Below are 7,461 nucleotides of genomic sequence, written 5' to 3'. Positions count from 1 at the left end.
TGTTTAAGTCAATTCATATTGGCATTAAGTATTACAAGCTCAGTAACACATCAGGACACATAAGATGTTACTCAAAACAGGTGGAAGTGTACAACCATAATCCTTCCTGCCGATAAATTCCATGATAACACTACAGATTAATCCATTTGCCCCCATATTACAGGTATGGAGATAGTTTTGAACACTAGTATCTCAGCTCATAGGAAAGGTACAAAGTTCAGTAGCTGGTAATGCTGCTATATCCCAATTACTTTGCCACGTAGTTGATTGGTGGTTAATGCACCATGACTGATAGTTTTAATGAATACTAGATAACAACGTTGTGGATGGTCAACGTAAATATCTGGATATATATTTTGTGCACCGTTCCCAGAGGCACTGCAATACTGGGTCGATGCGTGGAGTGGACGGAGCAAGCCCCTATTCCATCTCCCTGTTCCAAAATTCAATTTAATATATGGTCCCTAGATAAGGGACGTATCAGATTATTAAACTGATAAGAACAGATACTACACTTGATCTTAGCCAAAAGGCCGAGAAGCGATGCAGCTAAAGCTGTATCCAAGGATAGTTTGTCGTTAATATATAGACATGCCATGACGGAATGTTTCTAAGTGTCAGGGCTAGTTGATTCTGGATAACTTTGACTTAAATGCCGCAACGCTCATCATGGTTACTCCATCCAGGTAATTGCGGTATATCCGAAACTTATATGAGAAGGTACTGAATAGTGTGCATCTTCAAGGTCGATGTCTACCATAAAGTATCCTTGGATCCATGGTAGTAGTTACAAATCCCATGAATGGGTATATCTGGTGAAATACTCAAGTGGTTTATCAACGATGGTGCGACATTCACCATCGTGGGAGGGTAGACCACTTGGGGTGCTTGCTGAATTGGTGGCAAGATATTAATTCTATTCCCCTTGTATTTATTTTTTGGTATATAACTACCAAGAGTGATAGCTTCCTAACCAGGCGTGATTCATCCACCCCTTGTTAGTACAACCCTTAACTTTTATGTGATGGTAGGAACCATACTTATCTGTCTTCATTGTTGTTTTCTTCGGTTTCTGGTTCCTTGTTCTTGTAGGGACGATGTTTGTTGGGGGGTGGCACATTTTCCCCTGGGGCCTGCTCTGGGCCGTGGCCTAAAATGCTACAGGTTTGGCATGCAGGCCCCGAGCTTTCACCAGTACCATGAGGTAGACGCCCCTGGTGGACACGTAGAGGTACTGCTGTCTGGTTTAGTGTGGTGCTCATTCCAGACTCTGCCCTCTTGTGCCGAATAGTTTGAACACTTCGTCCAGTTTTTTAGGACTGGTTTGGTAAGTGCCAGGTAGCAGGATCTGTGCTTATGAGGTCGGCGTTCTCATAGTCCTGTTAATTTCATAGATTGAGGGCAGGTTTGTGAGTTCATTTCAGAAGTTATGAGGTATACCGTTGAACAGTAGGGTCAGGTGTTTTGCCATACTACCCTGCCCTTCTGGAATGAGCAGGTGGACATTATAGCCGACGTCAGGGTACCAAATGCATTTTTAAAATATTTAGGTTAAACGCGCTGCTGAATGTATCCCCCAATAATGGCGGGCACTTTGAGTAAATGCAATTTAGGGGAGGCGTGATAAAACCAACGCCTCATGGCTACCTGTCTTGGAGAGGTTTTTTGGAAAAGACAGGTAGTAAACTGGCCATCAGTTGAGACTGAAAAGCCATCTCGCTAGTGGTGGAGCCACATAGCGGCCACACCCAGCAGCTCTTCCTGATCCTGTACCTCAAGCATACTCCCGATATTGTTCAGCCAGTGACCCCTCTTCATGACCAGCCCAGCCACTGGTCACCCCAAAGCTAACCACACTAAGGAGGAAGCGATGGGCAGTGCCTAGGCACTGTGGAGGGTATGCCTGAACCCTCCAGCGAGACTGCCCCTCACGTAGCGTGTCTCGCAGGAGCTCCTGCTCCAGGAGCCGCTCCAGCGGCTCAGGCGGCTGTCTCTCTCCCTGCGGGTGGAGAGACGTCCCCTCCGACAAGTCGGAAGCCACCGGCCGGATGCCTCTTCGGATGGCTGAACATCCAGCCCGCAGCTCAGGCACTAGCGGGACTGGCTTCGGCGCGGTGTGGGGATAGCGGAATGCCCGGTTAAATGTTCCTACCGCCTTCTTCTGGAGCTTTTGTGCCTTGTAGAAGCGATAGCGCCCCTCAAGCAGCGCGTCTCGCAGGCACCTGCTCCGAGAGCCGCTCCAGCGGCTCAGGCGGCTCTCTCTCCCCCCGTGCGGGTGGAGAGACGTCCCGTCCCAAATCGGGAACACCTGCCGGATGCCTCTTCGGGTGGCTATACATCCAGCCCGCTGCTCAGGTACTAGCGGGCTGGGCTCGGCACGGTGTCGGGGAATAGAGGAACACCGGGTCGCTCCTACCGCCTGTTGCTGCCCCCCTTCCCCCCGACGGGAAAACGTTCCTCCTCGAACGGGGGACAGTTTTGTTCCAGAGCCTTTTTCTCTGCCTGTAAAACACAAGCAGAAAAAGGGGCTCCCCTGTAAAAGAAACCCGACCTCAGGATACTCACCTGACGGTCCGTTTCATCTGTTGTGGGAGTGCCTAGCTCCCGCTGCCGCTGTTGCACTGCTGGCGTAATGCCGCGCCTGCGCACTGAGCGGGTTCTTCACGTAGTCACTCACGTGACTCCGAAGTAAAATTCTTGTTTTTGCTACCAAAGTCGATAATCCACATTAACCTTCATCTGCCATGCATCGGCCCATTCCCCCAACCTGTCCAAGTCACCCTGCATTCTCATAGCATCCTCCTCACAGTTCACACTGCCACCCAGCTTTGTGTCATCTGCAAATTTGCTAATGTTACTTTGACATCTCGCCTTACTTCGACACCTCCTCAGCTGCAATTTTAACTGTCCCCACATTTAGACTCAGCACCATGGGTGCCAGAGCCTTCAGCTGCTCTGCCCCACGTCTCTGGAACACTCTCCCACCTCCCATCCGTCACCTGGACACTATCGATCAATTCAAATCACAACTCAAAACACACCTGTTTAGATTAGCATACCCGACATAACTTCCACCATGTTCGCCCTGATTTTAATGACTTAAAATGTTTTGTGTATTTTTTGTTTTTTTTGTTTTTTGTTTTTAATCAACTTGATTTTATTATTGATAAATGTATTGTGATTTTATGTCCTGTAAGGTCCTTGGGTGTCCAGAAAGGCGCCAGCAAATAAAATGCATTATTATTATTATTATTACTTGCCTGGAGTGGATGGATGAGCTGCCATGGGTGTTGTTGGGGATTCATGCTGCTCCTAAGGAGGATTGACATAATCCTCGGTGGAGTTGGTGTATGGCGCTCCACTCACCGTCCCGGTAGTGTTCGTACCGGCCGCTGATGGGTCCCAGGAACTGCCGTCCTCCGTGCTGCTGCGCTTGCGGGAGAGGGTCGGCACCCTGTCTCCCGTCCCGACTTCTCGGCATGGCATGGCCCCTTTCCATGTGCCACCAGCGCTGGCGGTCTGCCCTTTCATCTTTTTGCACCGCGATGCCCACCGGTTGTCCTTGCAACGGCCCTATGAAGGTCCCTTTCGGGTGCTGCGGTACGGGACAGCAACATTTGTACTGGACATGGGGGGCTGGCAAGAGACTGTGTCCTTGGAGCGCCTTAAGCCGGCCCATTTGGTCTTCAGCGAGCCGGTTCACGTGGCCCAGCCTCCTCGTCGCGGACGCAGGTTCCTGTATGTTCTTCCGAGCCGGGCAAGGACTCTGTTCGGGTGGACGTGTTTACGCGGTCAGGCCGCCTTGTTCGGCGTCCTGTCCGTTTCAGTGCCTCCGGTTCTGGGGGATTCATGTGGCGGTACCTGGTGGCTAGCCACGGGTAGTGAACCATCGGCGCAGGAGGGAGGAGTTGAGCGTCTCAGAGTGGGAGGCGTTTGGTCATGGGGTCTGACCTGGGGTATTTAAGGCATGTCACGCCCGGTCATGGGGTTGGAGTTGGATGCAGCACAGTGACAGTAACAAACACCATTTCGTTCACATAACTTGTTTTCGCCTCATTCTTGGCTGGACTCCTGGAGTCCCCGCTACAGTGTAATGTTGTTTGGACCGCTGGGCTCCGCAAGGTGTTGAATGTATCTTCAATAAGGATTGTATCATAGTTGTTTAGTAGGTTATTATGGATATATGTTTGTATTGTATTATGGTGGTGGGTTCTGGCTTGTTTTATTGTAGTGTAAATATTGTTTTTTAATAATTGAATAAATGTTTTTGATTAAAAAAAACACAATTAAAAAACAGTGTAATGTTAACTAATTATTAAGTTAACTAATTCCATTCATAGTTGCAAGTATGAAAATTTAGGAATGAGGGCGAAAGTAGTCCCAATTATAGTGTTATTGATTCTCCGAAGGCTTTCAGCAAAGCTTCAAAGAAATTAAAGTTGCATTTAAGCATATATTTTAAAAATCTCTTAATTCAATCGATGACCCAAGGCCTAAACAAGAAAGCAGTTTAAAAGTAGAAACTCATGAATAATGTTGCATGAGACTCAGCAGTTGGTGGAAGCATTGAGCAGAAACCCACAGAGTTTGGACATCATATTGTCAGGATTGAGGCAGTTCAGTGCCAATCCTGCCAAGCTTTCTTTCATTCACAACTCTGATACTTAAGAAGTCATCTCAGTCTACAACAGGCTATGAATAACTTTAAATTGTTTACGAGCAAGATGATGTCTCATTGTGTTTCAAATTAAGAAGAAAGGATTACAATTAATTTGTCATTTATGGCTTGAGAGCATCAAATAAATGTTTAATTATATTCCACACACAATGTCATCACTGTCACCCAGCCCCTTCCTTCACTGTTATTCCACCCCCTCTTCTCAATTAAATCTGCCCTCTATCTTTATGTCCAACTTCATTAAGCTTCCTGTCTTTGTTGGACCATACCTTGTTGACTTGTAATTCACTATGTTCCCACTGATTGTATTTTGTCAACTCTTTGCTTGTATTCTGCCCAGACCAATCCTTTCACCTACCCTGCATCAGAATGGTGTATTTAGCCCCTCAAGTATGTTCCAATATTTTAATGATCCAAGTGCACAAACATGTGCATCTCCTTGAACCTCCTCTGCATACTGTTTTTTCCCACTATTTGGACAATTCTATGTTCAGTCCTTTTTTGAACATAATTGCTTGAATATTGAAATATTGATGAATATTTGCCATACTTATGCTACATCTTATTATACCAATGAAATATAATGTCTATCAACAGTGATACGATATGTATTAAATGGGAAACCTGTTACAATTTCAACAAATACAATTAAAATACAAGCTGAATAATAACCAATATTTTAAATACCTTCAGATCCGTGACTTCCTGAAAAAATATATACAAGGATACCAAACTTTAACTATGGATTCATTGGAAGAAGCAATGAACATTAAGGCTGACTCAAGGAAATTAATATCATATTTATATAATAGCATTTTAAATATAGAATTACCATCGACAGAGGCAGTTAGAGAAGATTGGGAACGAGAACTACTGATAAAAATCCCGAAAGAATCATGGGAAAAAACATTTGATATATATACATAAATGTTCGATTAACGTAAGACATAACTTTATTCAATTTAAAATTCTACATAGACTATATTACTCGAAAACTAGATTGAATAAATTCTATCCAAATACTTCCCCCATTTGTGACAAATGCTTATCTCAAAACGCCACTATAATACACTCTTTTGTCTCTTGCATAAGACTTTATAAATTTTGGAGCGAAATCTTTGAAATTTTTACAAAATTATTTAAAATAAAACTTGACCCTAACATTGAAATGATTACATTTGGATCAATGGAAGATGGGAATAAACTGAATATGTTTAAAAAATCTGTCCTTAATTATTCTACACCATTGACTCTGATAAATATTTATGCTCCAAATTTTGATAACCCCCAATTTTTTAAGAAAATCACGGATATAATAGATGAGTATAATTACCAAAATGTAATATTAGTGGGGGATTTTAATTGTGTTATAGATGCATATCTAGATAAATCAATAAAACTAAGGAAGAGTAATGTCAAATCCAAGACTAGTGAATTTTTAAATACATATATAAAAAACACTGATATAACAGATGTATGGAGAATAGTTAATCCTACGGGAAGGGAATATTCGTTTTACTCAGCAGTACATAAAACTTATTCAAGAATTGATTATTTCTTAGTGGACACAAAATTAATTCCATATACGATTAACCCTAAATATCACAATAGTATTATTTCTGATCACTCCCCATTGACTTTTACTTTAAAACTAGAGGGAATGCCAGGTATAAAATCTTTTTGGAGATTTAATACACAAATAGTTAATAACCCACAAGATTACGAGTATTTAAAAAAACAAATTAAAAATTTTTTTGAGACAAATGAGACACCAGGTATTTCACCATCTTTATTATGGGAAACTTTTAAGGCATATATACGTGGAGTTATAATCTCATATCAAAGTTTCCAAAATAAAAAGAATACAATAGAACAAGGGACTTTAGAAAAGGAAATTAAATTATTAGAATTAGATAACGCAAAAGACCCAACTATAGATAAACATAATAAGATCACATTATTGAAATTTCAACTTAATCGAATAAGATTATTTCAAATTTGGTGATAAACCACATAAACTTCTAGCGAGACAATTGAAGAAACAAGAAAAGGAAAAGACGATTAATAAAATCAAATCAGAGAATGGGGAACTATTAACGTTACCCAAGGATATTAATAAAAGGTTTGCTCAATTTTATCAAAACTTATATACATCTAAAACTAAAATAGAAGACAATCAAATTATTGATATTTTAGATAATTGCAATCTGCCAAAACTGGATATTTTAGAACAAGAGGAATTAGGAGCTCAGATCACAAGTGAAGAAATAAGTGAAACAATAAAATAATTGAAAAACGGGAAAACGGCAGGACCAGATGGTTTTAACAACGAATTTTATAAAGGTTTTCAGGAGTTAATGGTCCCACGGTTACTTAAATTATATACGTATGCCTTTACCGAAAATAAATTACCAGAAACACTAGCAGAATCCACAATTACGCTAATACCTAAAACAGATAAAGATTTAGAAGAGCCGGGCTCATATAGAGCCATATCACTCCTAAATACAGATCAGACTTTAGCAAGAAGATTGAGTAAATATATTAATAAATTGATAAATCCAGACCAAACAGGGTTTATACCTAAAAGACAATCATCTAACAATCTGAAACGCCTTTTTAATATAATGTATTCATACAAAACAGAAAAAGAAGACTTATCAGTTATATCTTTGGATGCAGAGAAAGCATTTGATCAGGTAGAATGGCAGTATTTTTACAAAGTACTCCAAAAATTTAATATCGGAGATAATTTTATTAGATGGGTAAAATTACTATATGAT

The 7,461-nt window shown here is 41.5% G+C and overlaps 1 non-coding gene across 1 annotated transcript; it reads right to left on the bottom strand.

Moving 5' to 3' along the window:
• Positions 1-353: 353 nt before the first annotated feature.
• Positions 354-545, bottom strand: LOC116974748. Its single transcript, XR_004412419.1, has one exon. It is a non-coding gene; the product is annotated as a U2 spliceosomal RNA (small nuclear RNA).
• Between the last annotated feature and the right edge of the window lie 6,916 nt (positions 546-7,461).

Source organism: Amblyraja radiata, chromosome 6 (assembly GCF_010909765.2).
Source record: "Amblyraja radiata isolate CabotCenter1 chromosome 6, sAmbRad1.1.pri, whole genome shotgun sequence".
Classification (NCBI taxonomy): Eukaryota; Metazoa; Chordata; class Chondrichthyes; order Rajiformes; family Rajidae; genus Amblyraja; species Amblyraja radiata.
Note: the sequence above shows the minus strand (reverse complement) of the source record. Positions and strands in the feature narration are given on the sequence as shown.